The sequence below is a fragment of the Scylla paramamosain genome, chromosome 34 (assembly GCF_035594125.1).
Source record: "Scylla paramamosain isolate STU-SP2022 chromosome 34, ASM3559412v1, whole genome shotgun sequence".
NCBI classification, from domain to species: Eukaryota; Metazoa; Arthropoda; class Malacostraca; order Decapoda; family Portunidae; genus Scylla; species Scylla paramamosain.
In genome coordinates, this window is record NC_087184.1 from 245,001 (window position 1) to 257,514 (window position 12,514).

At 41.9% G+C, this 12,514-nt stretch overlaps 1 protein-coding gene across 1 annotated transcript in view; it reads left to right on the plus strand.

Moving 5' to 3' along the window:
• Positions 1-12,514, plus strand: part of LOC135089900 (GTP-binding protein 10-like) — a 145,985-nt gene that overhangs the window by 125,743 nt on the left and 7,728 nt on the right. Inside the window, exon 3 of the mRNA XM_063986081.1 lies at positions 8,388-8,537. The gene's annotated coding sequence lies outside the window, so the exon portion shown is untranslated. The remainder of the gene's footprint in view (positions 1-8,387; positions 8,538-12,514) is intronic.

Consider the following 12,514-nt stretch of genomic DNA (forward strand, 5'->3'; position numbering starts at 1 on the left):
GCAACACACCCAGCGGCAAGGTAGGAGCGCGGGGGGGAGGGGGTCAGGGGAGACGCTGTGTTTTGAAGCTAAGGGGAAAAAGGAAATTTGTGGGTAGGGAAGTGAAATTGTGTGTTTTAGGGGAAAGAAAAGAGGAGTATTTTTTGTGATAATTGAGGAAAAATTGTCAGTTTTGAGTTAGGGGGAAAAAAAGAGGGCAGTTTTGGGGGTCATGCAGGGAAAATCCTGTCTTTTGTATGGGAAAACAGACGGAAAAGGAGGGAGACTGTGTGGGGTGAAGGAAGGGGAAATACTGTGTTTTGAGGGGAAGGGGGAAGTGAGGGGAGATCTTTGTTTTGCTCTTGAGGGGGATGGGGGGGAAAGAGTGCCCCAAACACACCCAAACACACCTACACACAGCCTCTCTCTCTCTCTCTCTCTCTCTCTCTCTCTCTCTCTCTCTCTCTCTCTCTCTCTCTCTCTCTCTCTCTCTCTCTCTCTCTCTCTCTCTCTCTCTCTCTCTCTAACTGTATGTGCATATTCTCATTTACAAACCTAAAACATTATTATTATTATTATTGTTATTATCATTACTATTATTAAATAGTATAGATAATAAATAGTAATAAATATTATTAAATAGTAATGATGATAATAACAATAATAATAATAATGTTTTAGGTTTGTAAATGAGAATATACACATACATACATACATACATACATACATACATACATACATACATACATACATACATACATACATACCCACACACACAGACAGACAGACAGACAGGCAAATAGATAGACAGACAGGGTGACAGATAGACAGACAGACATAAACATGATGTGTGTGTGTGTGTGTGTGTGTGTGTGTGTGTGTGTGTGTGTGTGTGTGTGGTTAGTGGGCGGGTCAGGTCACGGCCAGGGGTGGCGTCTGGAGGAGACACAGGGTGTGGAGGGTTTGACCTCACCCCTCGTGGCAACAAGGCGGCCACCTGGCGTCATGTCCTAGGGGAGAGAGAGAGAGAGAGAGAGAGAGAGAGAGAGAGAGAGAGAGAGAGAGAGAGAGAGAGAGAGAGAGAAAGGAATTATGGAAAATACGCCAGTGTCTGTTTATTATTTTTTTCCTCCTCGTAATATGATAAAATTATTGAGCGCTCTCTCTCTCTCTCTCTCTCTCTCTCTCTCTCTCTCTCTCTCTCTCTCTCTCTCTCTCTCTCTCTCTCTCTCTCTGAACTACTACTCTCTGGCATCTTTTTCCTTCCTGTTTCCTCCTCCTCCTCCTCCTCCTCCTCTTGGAGACGAATGAGGAGGAAGAGAGGAAGGAGGAAATAAAGTGAGAAGAAGGGGAAGAGGAAGATTGATAAGGAGGAAGTGTGATAAATAAGAAGAAAAGAGGAGGAGGAGGAGGAGGAGGAGGTGATATTGTAAACCCTGTACTCCTTATTTGGAGGTTACTTAAAGTTTGCTAAGGAAGATGAGGAGGAGGAGGAGGAGGAGGAAGAGGAGAAAATAATAAATGAAATATTTTGTCTTTTTTATTTTTCTTCATATTATTATTATTATTATTATTATTATTATTATTCGTAGTAGTAGTAGTAGTAGTAGTAGTAATTTTGCAGTTAATTCCACCACCACCAGCAAATGAGATCCCCAGGTAACGAACACACACTTACCTGTCTAATTAGAGAGTAATCACCTCTTATTACCTGGCGAGGAGGAGGAGGAGGAGGAGGAGGAGGAGGAGGAGGAGGAGGGTAATGATCCGAGATATGTATACTTCTTGTTATAAAGGGAGGAGGAGGAGGAAGAGGAGATAAATCTGTATTGAATTTCGTCAGTTTAACTCTCTCTCTCTCTCTCTCTCTCTCTCTCTCTCTCTCTCTCTCTCTCTCTCTCTCTCTCTCTCTCTCTCTCTCTCTCTCTCTCTCTCTCTCGTATTTTTGACTGGAGAAGTTGAATCCGTACACACACACACACACACACACACACACACACACACAGAGAGAGAGAGAGAGAGAGAGAGAGAGAGAGAGAGAGAGAGAGAGAGAGAGAGAGAGAGAGAGAGAGAGAGAGAGTGAGAGAGGCTGCCCATTAACGTACGATACGTGTGTGTGAGTGTGATTATATGAAATGGAAGAAAAAGAAAACGGTACTTTTTTATATCAAAATTTTTTTTCACTACTACTACTACTACTACTACTACTACTACTACTACTACTACTACTACTACTACTACTACTACTACTACTACCACTACTCCTACTTTTACTGCTACTATTATCACACCTGGCCTAATTAGCAGGAAATTTATGTAAATTAGCAATGCGGTATTCAAGTGTTGGAGGGAGGAGAAGGAGAGAGGAGATACACTGGGTTCAGTTAAGTTAGGCTAGGCTAGAGTAGGCTAGATTAGGCTTACCAAAACTTTCGTTCTTTAATTTAATTGGTCATTCATTTTATATATAAAATTATTTTATTTATTAATTATACGTAGGAGAGTCACTGATCAAATGGCAACGAGAGGCAGAGAGTTAACTCTTGCAATTGAGAGGAGGACAGAATAGTGGTGATTGATTGAGAATACTGGTTAACTCTTGCATTAGAAAGGTGGACAGAATAGTGGTGAGAGAAAGAAGAAAGTCTTGTGCATGTGCTTGTGATAGCGAGAGAGAGGCTGAAGACAGTATGTACAATATGTACTATTCTCTCTCTCTCTCTCTCTCTCTCTCTCTCTCTCTCTCTCTCTCTCTCTCTCTCTCTCTCTCTCTCTCTGACTGTCTTCAGCCTCTCTCTCGCTATCACAAGCACATTGCACAAGACTTTCTTCTTTCTCTCACCACTATTCTGTCCACCTTTCTAATGCAAGAGTTAACCAGTATTCTCAATCAATCACCACTATTCTGTCCTCCTCTCAATTGCAAGAGTTAACTTTCTGCCTCTCGTTGCCATTGATCAGTGACTCTCCTACGTAAAATTAATAAATAAACCAAACCTAACTTAGCCTAATCTAACCTAACCTAACTTACCTGAACCCAGTGTATCTGTCAGATGAAAATGCTAATGTCATTTCAATATTATTCTCAAGAAAACTGTAAACTTTTTAATCAATTTCCTATTTTTGTAACTTGCTTTACTTTCTATCTTGTTTGTTTTTCGTAATGATTTATTTCCCAGGCAAAAGTTTCAAATATTTTTGATCATAAAGAAAAGAAACACACAAATATATGTTAATTAATAAGGAATTTGTTTAATTTATTTATTTTTATCTCTTGAGAGAGGAGAGAGAGAGAGAGAAGAGAGAGGAGAGAGAGGAGAGAGAGAGAGAGAGAGAGAGAGAGAGAGAGAGAGAGAGAGAGGAGAGAGCAAATGAAATATAATAGAGAAGAAATTATGAGGGAAAAAGTAGAAAATAGAAACGAATAAATAAATTCATAATGTAATATAATACAGAACAAATTGGGATGAAAAAAAAAAATAAATGAAGGGCAGAGTGACAATATACACAGCGTGGTGCAGAGCGTACATTAACCTGTGGGAGACCAAGTTGTATAAATAATTTAATGCCGTCTTTTAAAACGGTCTGATCCAATAAATACACGAGTCATGGGTGAAAAATGCAGGTTTCCTGTGTCCCTTGCACGTGCCAGCGATCAGCCGTAGATGTTTGTTTACATCATCACCTGACTGAGAGGCCGTGAGGAGGGAAACACTGGGAGAATATTATATAGATAGTGAAAGAGAAGACACAAGGAACACAGTAATGAAGAGAAACATGAAGGAAGCGCCGCTGAATGAACTAATCTTCCCTACAAGAAGCTGAACTTGAGAAGCAAGGATTGGATGGCCTGAGAGGCGGTACAAGGCAAAACTGGTCGTAAGAAAAGAGGATTGTGTCTTTTCCAGGCATCCGTCTATCAGGACATAACGGACGCAAGGGAAGCTGTCAGAGTAAGTAGTACTCTTACAGACACATGTCTCAATCTCTTTTTTTTCGGTATTGTTACACCAGGGGTATGGGTGCGGGTGGTAGCACTGTGGAGGTGGCAGCACTGGGAGAGAGGGGAGACGCGTGGCTAGAGAGGAGGCCAGCGTGTGCCTGCCTGCTTTGGAAGTGTTTCCCTGCCTGTTGAGTGCCCTGGGAGGCTTGTGGTGCCCCTGTAAACTTGTACAGCAGTGTACGAGTACTTGCGGAGGATTTGTCGATAAACCCAGGAAATAGTGCCCGTGTTTTTCCTTGTGCCCCGGCTGTGCCCCGGCCTCGTGTGTGTTGTGTGTGTGTGTGTGTGTTGTCCCGGCGTTTATAGTGTGACTTATTTGAGGCCCCGCTGCTCTAGTTTCTTGACCTGTGCCCGCGTGGATAACACGCCCGCCCGGAATGAGGGGTGGGCACAACAGTATTATTAGAAACATGAACCGTCTAACAGCCACGAAAAAGAAATTAATTTTTTTCGTATGGAGAAGCAGAAAATCACGAATTTGGCTTTCTAAACTAACCTAATTCACTCACCCTTCTCTCTCTCTCTCTCTCTCTCTCTCTCTCTCTCTCTCTCTCTCTCTCCTCCTCTCTCTCTCTCTCTCTCTCTCTCTCTCTCTCTCTTTCCTCTCTTTCTCTTCTCTCTCTCTCTCTCTCTGTCAAATGTGCAGGTATGGCAGTCCATGGGAAGTAATGTTTGGCAGAGCAAAGGACTGACTTGTGTTCCTTGTTGATAACAAACAAACATGAGCAGGCAGGGTGTAGTAATGTTTTGATGCTACACTGATGCATTGACAAATAATAATCATAAATGGTTTTATTAATAATCCAGTTAGGACTAAATTTATATTGTACTGAATAAAAAATAAAATGTGATAAATATACGCTTAAAATTAGGATCTTATTAACTAAGGTGGTATTACAGGAGGAGGAGGAGGAGGAAGGTTTTTGTATTGCTGTACAGGAGGAGGAAGAGATTTTGTGTTGCTGGGAAGGGGAAGAAGAAATTTTGTGTTGCTGGGAAGGGGAAGAAGAAATTTTAGTGTTGCTGGGAAGGGAAAGATGAAATTTTGTGTTGCTGGGAAGATGAAATTTTGGTCAGTGATGGAGAATCCTGGGTCCCTCCTGGCTGGGTCCTGCACCCTGGTGGTATGAGTTGCCAGCGCTGCATCTCTGCTTCAGTACTGCCATGCCAGGTGAGTGAGGCAGCCTGGCAGCACAGGTGGAATGTTATGATGGGCAGCTATTGTATGTGCACAGGAAAAATAAATGCTGGATTCTTTAAAAAATCAGTTTTATCTGTATTTAAGTGGAGAAAGGCCAAGCATAAGTTAAAAGTAATGTGTGGGATCCAAGGAATTAGTAATGTTTTCTTTGAAAGCTACTTGGATGTTATTTGTTGTGCTTTGTGAGCACACTGTTGCTGCATATTCCAGCCTTGGCCTCATCAGAGTGATGGTCACTTTCTTTACCCTTTCTTCATCCATGTGGATAAATGCCACTCTTGTTTTTTTCTCATTACGTTGTAAGTCTCTCCAACAATTTTATTTATGTGTTTCTCAGGTGACGTGTTGTCTGATACGAATACTCCTAGAGATCTCCCTGACTTTGATTTCTGTATAATCTCTCCTTCAAGTTTATATTCCCTTGAAATCCTTTGCTTGCTCTTTCCAAAACTCCATTACACTGAATTTGTTGGACATTGAATTCTATTTCTCATGTGCAGCTCCATTTCCAATTATTTTTAAGGTGTTGCAGTATTTCACAATTGTCCTGTACACTCACTTGTCTCATGAGTTTAGCATTGTAGGCAAAGAAACTTTTACTGATTCATCATTCATGTCATTCATATATGTTGCAAACATAATTAGGGGCAAAACTGATTCCTGTGGGTGATAACTTCCTTCCAAGGAGATCACTTGTCTCTAATAATCACTCACATTTCCCTGTCTTTCACTGTTATTTGCCCAGGGGTTGTGCGCTGGTGCTTGCTGGAAGTTATTAGGGTTTTGAGGAGTTATCTTGCTGTCCAGCCAGCCACTCCCTTACGTTAAGAGCTCATATGTTCATGGTGACTGATCTCTGGGTAGGACTGAGGCTCATGTGCCACACACTGTTACAGCCAGGCCACAACCCTCATCTCTCATCCGGTATCTACAATACTTGCTGCTGGTAAACAGTTGCTATGTTAAGAGGCTCACTCCTCTCTCTTACTATTCTTGGGGCTTCAACCCATCCTGATTTTTAATGTTTTTGCTTATGTCATGATCCTAATGATAGATAAAGAGAGAAAAAAATATTGAACCCAGCTAATCATCTCTGTGATCTTTGAAAATAATCCTGATGAGAGAAGAATGCTTATTAACAGTGTGCTTAATGGTCATCCTACTTCCTGCCATTCTTTCAGTGTGATGAATTAGAAGGCTTGTCTTTGATTCTGCTCTTGGCCACTCCTATATTTCTTTGTACCATTAACTCTTTTCTGTTATTTAGCATCTTTTCATTTTTTTCTGTTCATTATGAGGGCCACATCTAAACACTATACTGGCTACAAATGTGAAGATCTATTCCTGTAATTCTTTTCTTCTCCTTTCTTGTGACAGACACATCTAAACATTACACTGGCTACAAATGTGAAACTCTTTTCTCTCTCCTGACATCTTTATCTAAATATTATACTTGCTAGGAATTTGATAATGTAATTAATTCTTTTCTCTCTCTTGTGACAGCTTTTAAACATTGTATTGGCTTGGAATTTCATAATCTATTTAATTCTTTTCTCTGTCTTGTGACAGCTTTATCTAAGCATTATACTGGCTAGGAATTTGAGGATGTATTCACTTGAAAAATTGTTTTCCTCTACATTATGGATGCATGCAATGACTACATACAGTGCATATGAATTACTGTTGAAAGAGTTGATTTAATGTGGGGTTGTAGTCATCTTGTTTCCTGCCAGTCTTTCTCCATGACAAATTGCAATGCTGTGTTTGATCCTCCCCATGGCCATATCCTGTATTCCTTCACTCCATTCACCCTTCACTGGTATTCAACACATTTTTCCTCCCTGAGGCAGTCTATTTTGTTTGACACCCACTTCCAAACATTATACTGGCCAGAAATGTGAAAATCTATTCATTATTTTTTTCCCTTCCTTGTGAGAGCCACAGCTGAATGTTATAATGTGCTGGATACAAATTTAAATATCTATTTTTTAGTCTTTTTGTCTTCCTTGTGACAGCCACATCTAAACATTATACCTAATAGAAATGTGAAAATACATTATTTTAATTCCTTTCTCTTTCTTCTGACAGCCACTACTAAATATTATATTGGCCAAAAAACTACAAATCTATTGTTTTCATTCTTTTGTTTTATTCCTGTGAGAGCCTCATCTACACATTATACTGGTTAGAAATGTGAAAATCCATTCTGTTTTTTCTCTACCTTGTGACAGTCACATCTAAATATTATAAAATGTATTTTCAAGTTCTTTTTGTCTTGTTTGTGACAGCCACTTCTAAACATCATACTGGATATAACTTTGAAATCTATTCTTTTTCTTTCCTTGTTGATGCTTGCAGAGATTGTGCACAGTGCCCTAAGTGGTTGGAGTTGTTGCTGAGAGCTAATTAAGGTACAGTAAAATCCCTCTTATCCGGCATCAACGGGACCGCCGGACATGCCGGATACTTGAATATTACTGGATACTTGAATAGAAAGTGAAATTATGTACACAATCACCACCCTACACTCACGCATCCTACCATAACAAAGATCAGCTGATTCTTAATCAGCAGCTGATCTGATCAGCTGCTTAAGTGTAAGCACAACACATTTCCTCTTTTCTACAACTTTAGGCATGATGAAGGCATCAGGCGATAAACAGTGCACACGCGGGTCTGAGTCACTGAGTAAACACAGTGTAGTGGGCCGCGGGTGGCGTGAAGCAGTGCTCTCTGGGTGGCGAGGGGACAAAGTATGCCTCGCGCAGGAATTTTAAATTGATTTTATGAGTACACATTGATTTTTTATTGATTTTAAGGCCCGGGGAAAAATGTGCCGGATACTTAAAGCTGCCGGATGAGAGTGATGGATTTACTGTACATATTATTACATTATTACAGTATTACAGACACTCAGGAGCAAAGGAGTGAGGAAGAAAGCTTAGTCCAGTAGTATGTACTAATCCAGATGTTTTGTAATGTGATAATGCAGTGTGTTTAGTGTTTGGAATTGATGTTGAAGGAGTTGATTAATGCACATGTTATTATTACAGGTATTCAAGAGCCAGGGAATAAGCAAGAAAGCTGAGTCCAGTCTGCTGTCTGCACATTAAGCCTCAGCTTGTTTGCTCCCATTATGTATTGTACTTAAAGCTTTGAATTATTATTGAAAGAGTTTGATTAAAGCATTCATTATTATTACAGGCATTCAAGAGCAAGGGAGTGAGGAGAAAAGCTTAGTCCAGTCTGCTGTTTATGCATCAAGCCTGAGCTGGTCTGCTCCCACGATGCAGCGTGTGGCAGTGTTTAGCAGACACGGCTCTTGTCTGCACCTCATCCTTTTAAATATATGAGGTGAGCAAGCAAGCAGGTGTAGCTTTGTGTACCATGTGGGAAAACTCCTGCTATGGGGTAGAGTCTTGGTTATAGAAACAATACATTTACTGTGGATGGTACACACTAAGACTAAGATACCACTGAGTAGTTGACCTGCCCTACAGGCCTCAGTGAGTACATTGTGGCTTAATTAGGTATGGTCTCACCATTTCATCCTGGACTGTTTACCTCTTGTCCTTTCTGGGGATTTCCCAGCCTGTGGCACTGCCACACTTTATAATGGGAAAATTAGACCCTAGGTGTCAGAGATAACCTTGCTTCCAACACCTCTCTCTCTTCTCTCTCTCTCTCTCTCTCTCTTCTCTCTCTTCTCTCTCTCTTCTCTCTCTCCTCTCTCTTCTCCTCTCCTCTCTCTCTCTCTCTCCTCTCTCTCCTCTCTCTCTCTCTCTTCTCTTCTCTCTCTCTCTCTTCTCTCTCTCTCTCTCTCTCTCCTCTCTCTCTCTCTCTCCTCTCTCTTCATGTGCTGTGTGAGAGGAAGTGACCGATGGATTGACAGGGTCACTCTGACAGACTGAGTCTGAGTCACTGACTAACTGACTGAGTCACTCAAAGAAACGTGACAACGCCTGGAGGAAATATTGCCAAGTATTGTGGCGTTTGCGAAACACAATGACATATATTACATTTTTATGTCATTACAGTGTATATATACTACAATTCCATTTAATGTTGTAGTAGTAAGTATCTGACATAAGGTGTGTGTTGGTAAAAGTTTAGCAGCACCACAGGATGGGAAATCCCCGGAAAGGACAATACCCAAATGCTGAGGATAAAATGGTCAGACCATAGGTGAGGGCTGTCCGAGTGTTGCAGTGGAGTGGTGGAGAGTGTTAGGTGTGGTGTTTGTATGCTGGTGTCAAAAGCAGGTCTTCTGTGAGGGAAGAGAGAGTGGCTGCTCAGATTGGAGGCCAAGACACCTTCACATGTCTGGCCTCACCACAAGTCCCTAGAACATCATGTCAGTGGAGGAGGAGGCAGTGGACACCTGCCGAAATGATAATTACTCCCAGTGAGGTGTGCAGCACTGTTCAGGGGGTGCTGTGAACTTATCATTAAACCCAGCTGTGACCTCACTGAACGTTTCACTTTGTGTCTCACAACACAAGGGGCCAGTCACAGCCTGCCCCTCTAAAGACAACTCTCTTCCTCCACACAAAACTACAAGCACCTAATAACACACACACTCTTCACTCAAAAATTTCAAAATTATCATGGCGACTCCTACACCAGCCTCGGAGTCCCCATCTGGGGAGGGGACCATAAATGTCCCCAGGTCGGACTGCCTTTCTGTCGACGACCCTAAGTGTCTTGACACCCCCCTCAACTTTTTCTTCATTAACTTCTGCAACATTTGCGGTCTAAGATCTAATTTTAAATCTGTAGAACACCACCTCTCCTCTTCTAAACCTCATCTTCTTTTCCTCACTGAAACTCAGGTGTCTGAGGCAACTGACAGTAACCCCTTTTCTGTTCCCTCCTACTTTCTCTATCTTCATTTTTTATCCAAAGCTGGATGCTGCGTTTATGTGCGCAATGACTTAACCTGCTCTCGTGCCCACGCTCTTGAATCTTTTGAGTTTTCCACCATCTGGCTATGACTACATAGTCGCTCTCAAACTAAATTTATCTGTGCTGTATACCTCTCTCCTAACTCCTCTGACTATAAGAAATTCTTTGACTACTTACGAGTAACTTCCAAAGTGGAGCACATTCTGACCCTCTTCCCTTTTGCAGAGATCTCCATTCTTGGAGACTTCAATGTTCACCACCAGCTTTGGCTTTCCTCTCCCTTCACTGACCATCCTGGTGAACTAGCCTACAACTTTGCTATCCTCCATGACCTAGAGCAATTGGTGCAACGCCCTACTCGTATTCCTGACCGTCTTGGAGATACGCCCAACATTCTTGACCTGTAATCCTTCTGCTTATGCTGTCACCCTTTCTTCTCTGTTGGGATCATCCGATCACAATCTCATATCTGTATCTCGCCCTATCGCTCCAATCCCTCCTCAGGATCCCCCTAAACGAAGGTGCCTCTGGCGTTTTGGTTCTGCTAGTCTGAGGAGGTATTTTGCTGATTTTCCTTGGAATGACTACTGCTTCCGTGTCAGAGACTCATGTTTGTGTGCTGAGCGCATTATAGAGGTGATAGTGTCTGGCATGGAGACGTACATTCCTCACTCTTTTTCTCGTCCTAAACCTTCCAAACCTTGGTTTAACACAGCTTGTTCTCATGATAGAGAGGTGGCCCACAAAAGGTACTTAAGCCTTCCATCACCAGGATCTCATGCACTTTATATTTCTGCCCAGAACCATACCAAGTCTGTTCTCCAACTAGCCAAAAACTCCTTCATTAACAGAAAGTGTCAAAACCTTTCAAGATCTAACTCCCCTTGTGACTTCCGGCATCTAGCCAAAAATATCTCTAATAACTTTGCTTCTTCTTTCCCTCTTTTATTTCAACCAGATGGTACCTCTGTTTTCACATCTATTTCTAAAGCTGAACTCTTCGCTCAAACCTTTGCTAAAAACTCTACGTTGGACGATTCTGGGCTTGTTCCTCCCTCTCCTCCACCCTCTGACTACCTCATGCTACCTATTAAAATTCTTGGCAATGATGTTTTCCATGCCCTCGCTGGCCTAAATCCTCGGAAGGCTTATGGACCTGATGGGGTCCCTCCTATTGTTCTCTGAAACTGTGCCTCCGTGCTTGCACCTTGCCTAGTCAAACTCTTTCAGCTCTGTCTGTCAACATCTACCTTTCCTTCTTGCTGGAAGTTTGCCTACATTCGGCCTGATCCTAAAAAGGGTGACCATTCTAATCCCTCAAACTACCATCCTATTGCTTTAATTTCCTGCTTATATAAAGTTTTTGAATCTATCTTCAACAGGAAGATTCTTAAACATCTATCACATGACAACCTTCTATCTGATCGCCAGTATGGGTTCCGTCAAGGCCGCTCTACTGGTGATCTTCTGGCTTTCCTTACTGAGTCTTGGTCATCCTCTTTTAGAGGTTATGGTGAATCTTTTGCTGTTGCCTTGGACTTATCAAAAACTTTTGATAGAGTCTGGCACAAAGCTTTGATTTCCAAACTACCCTCCTACAGCTTCTATCCTTCTCTCTGTAACTTCATCTCAAGTTTCCTTTCTGACCATTCTATTGCTGCTGTGGTACACGGTCACTGTTCTTCTCCTAAATCTATTAACAGTGGTGTTCCTCAGGGTTCTGTCCTGTCACCCACTCTCTTCTTATTATTCATTAATGATCTTCTAAATCAAACTTCTTGTCCTATCCACTCCTACGCTGATTATACCACCCTGCACTTTTCCACGTCTTTTCATAGACGTCCAACCCTTCAGGAGGTAAACATTTCACGCAGGGAAGCCACAGAACGCTTGACTTCTGATCTTTCTAAAATTTCTGATTGGGGCAGAGCAAACTTGGTATTGTTCAATGCCTCAAAAACTCAATTCTTCCATCTATTAGCTCGACACAACCTTCCAGACAACTATCCCCTCTTCTTCAGTGACACTCAACTGTCCCCCTCTTCTACACTGAACATCCTCGATCTGTCCTTTACTTATAATCTGAACTGGAAACTTCACATCTCATCTCTAGTTAAAACAGCTTCTATGAAGGTAGGTGTTCTGAGACGTCTCCGCCAGTTTTTCTCACCCCCCCCCAGCTGCTAACTCTGTACAAGGGCCTTATCCGTCCGTGTATGGAGTATGCTTCACATGTCTGGGGGGGTTCTACTCATACTGCTCTTCTAGACAGGGTGGAATCAAAAGCTTTTCGTCTCATCAACTCCTCTCCTCTAACTGACTGTCTTCAGCCTCTCTCTCACCGCTGCAATGTTGCATCTCTAGCTGTCTTCTACCACTATTTTTATGCTAACTGCTCTTCTGATCTTGCTAACTGCATGCCTCCC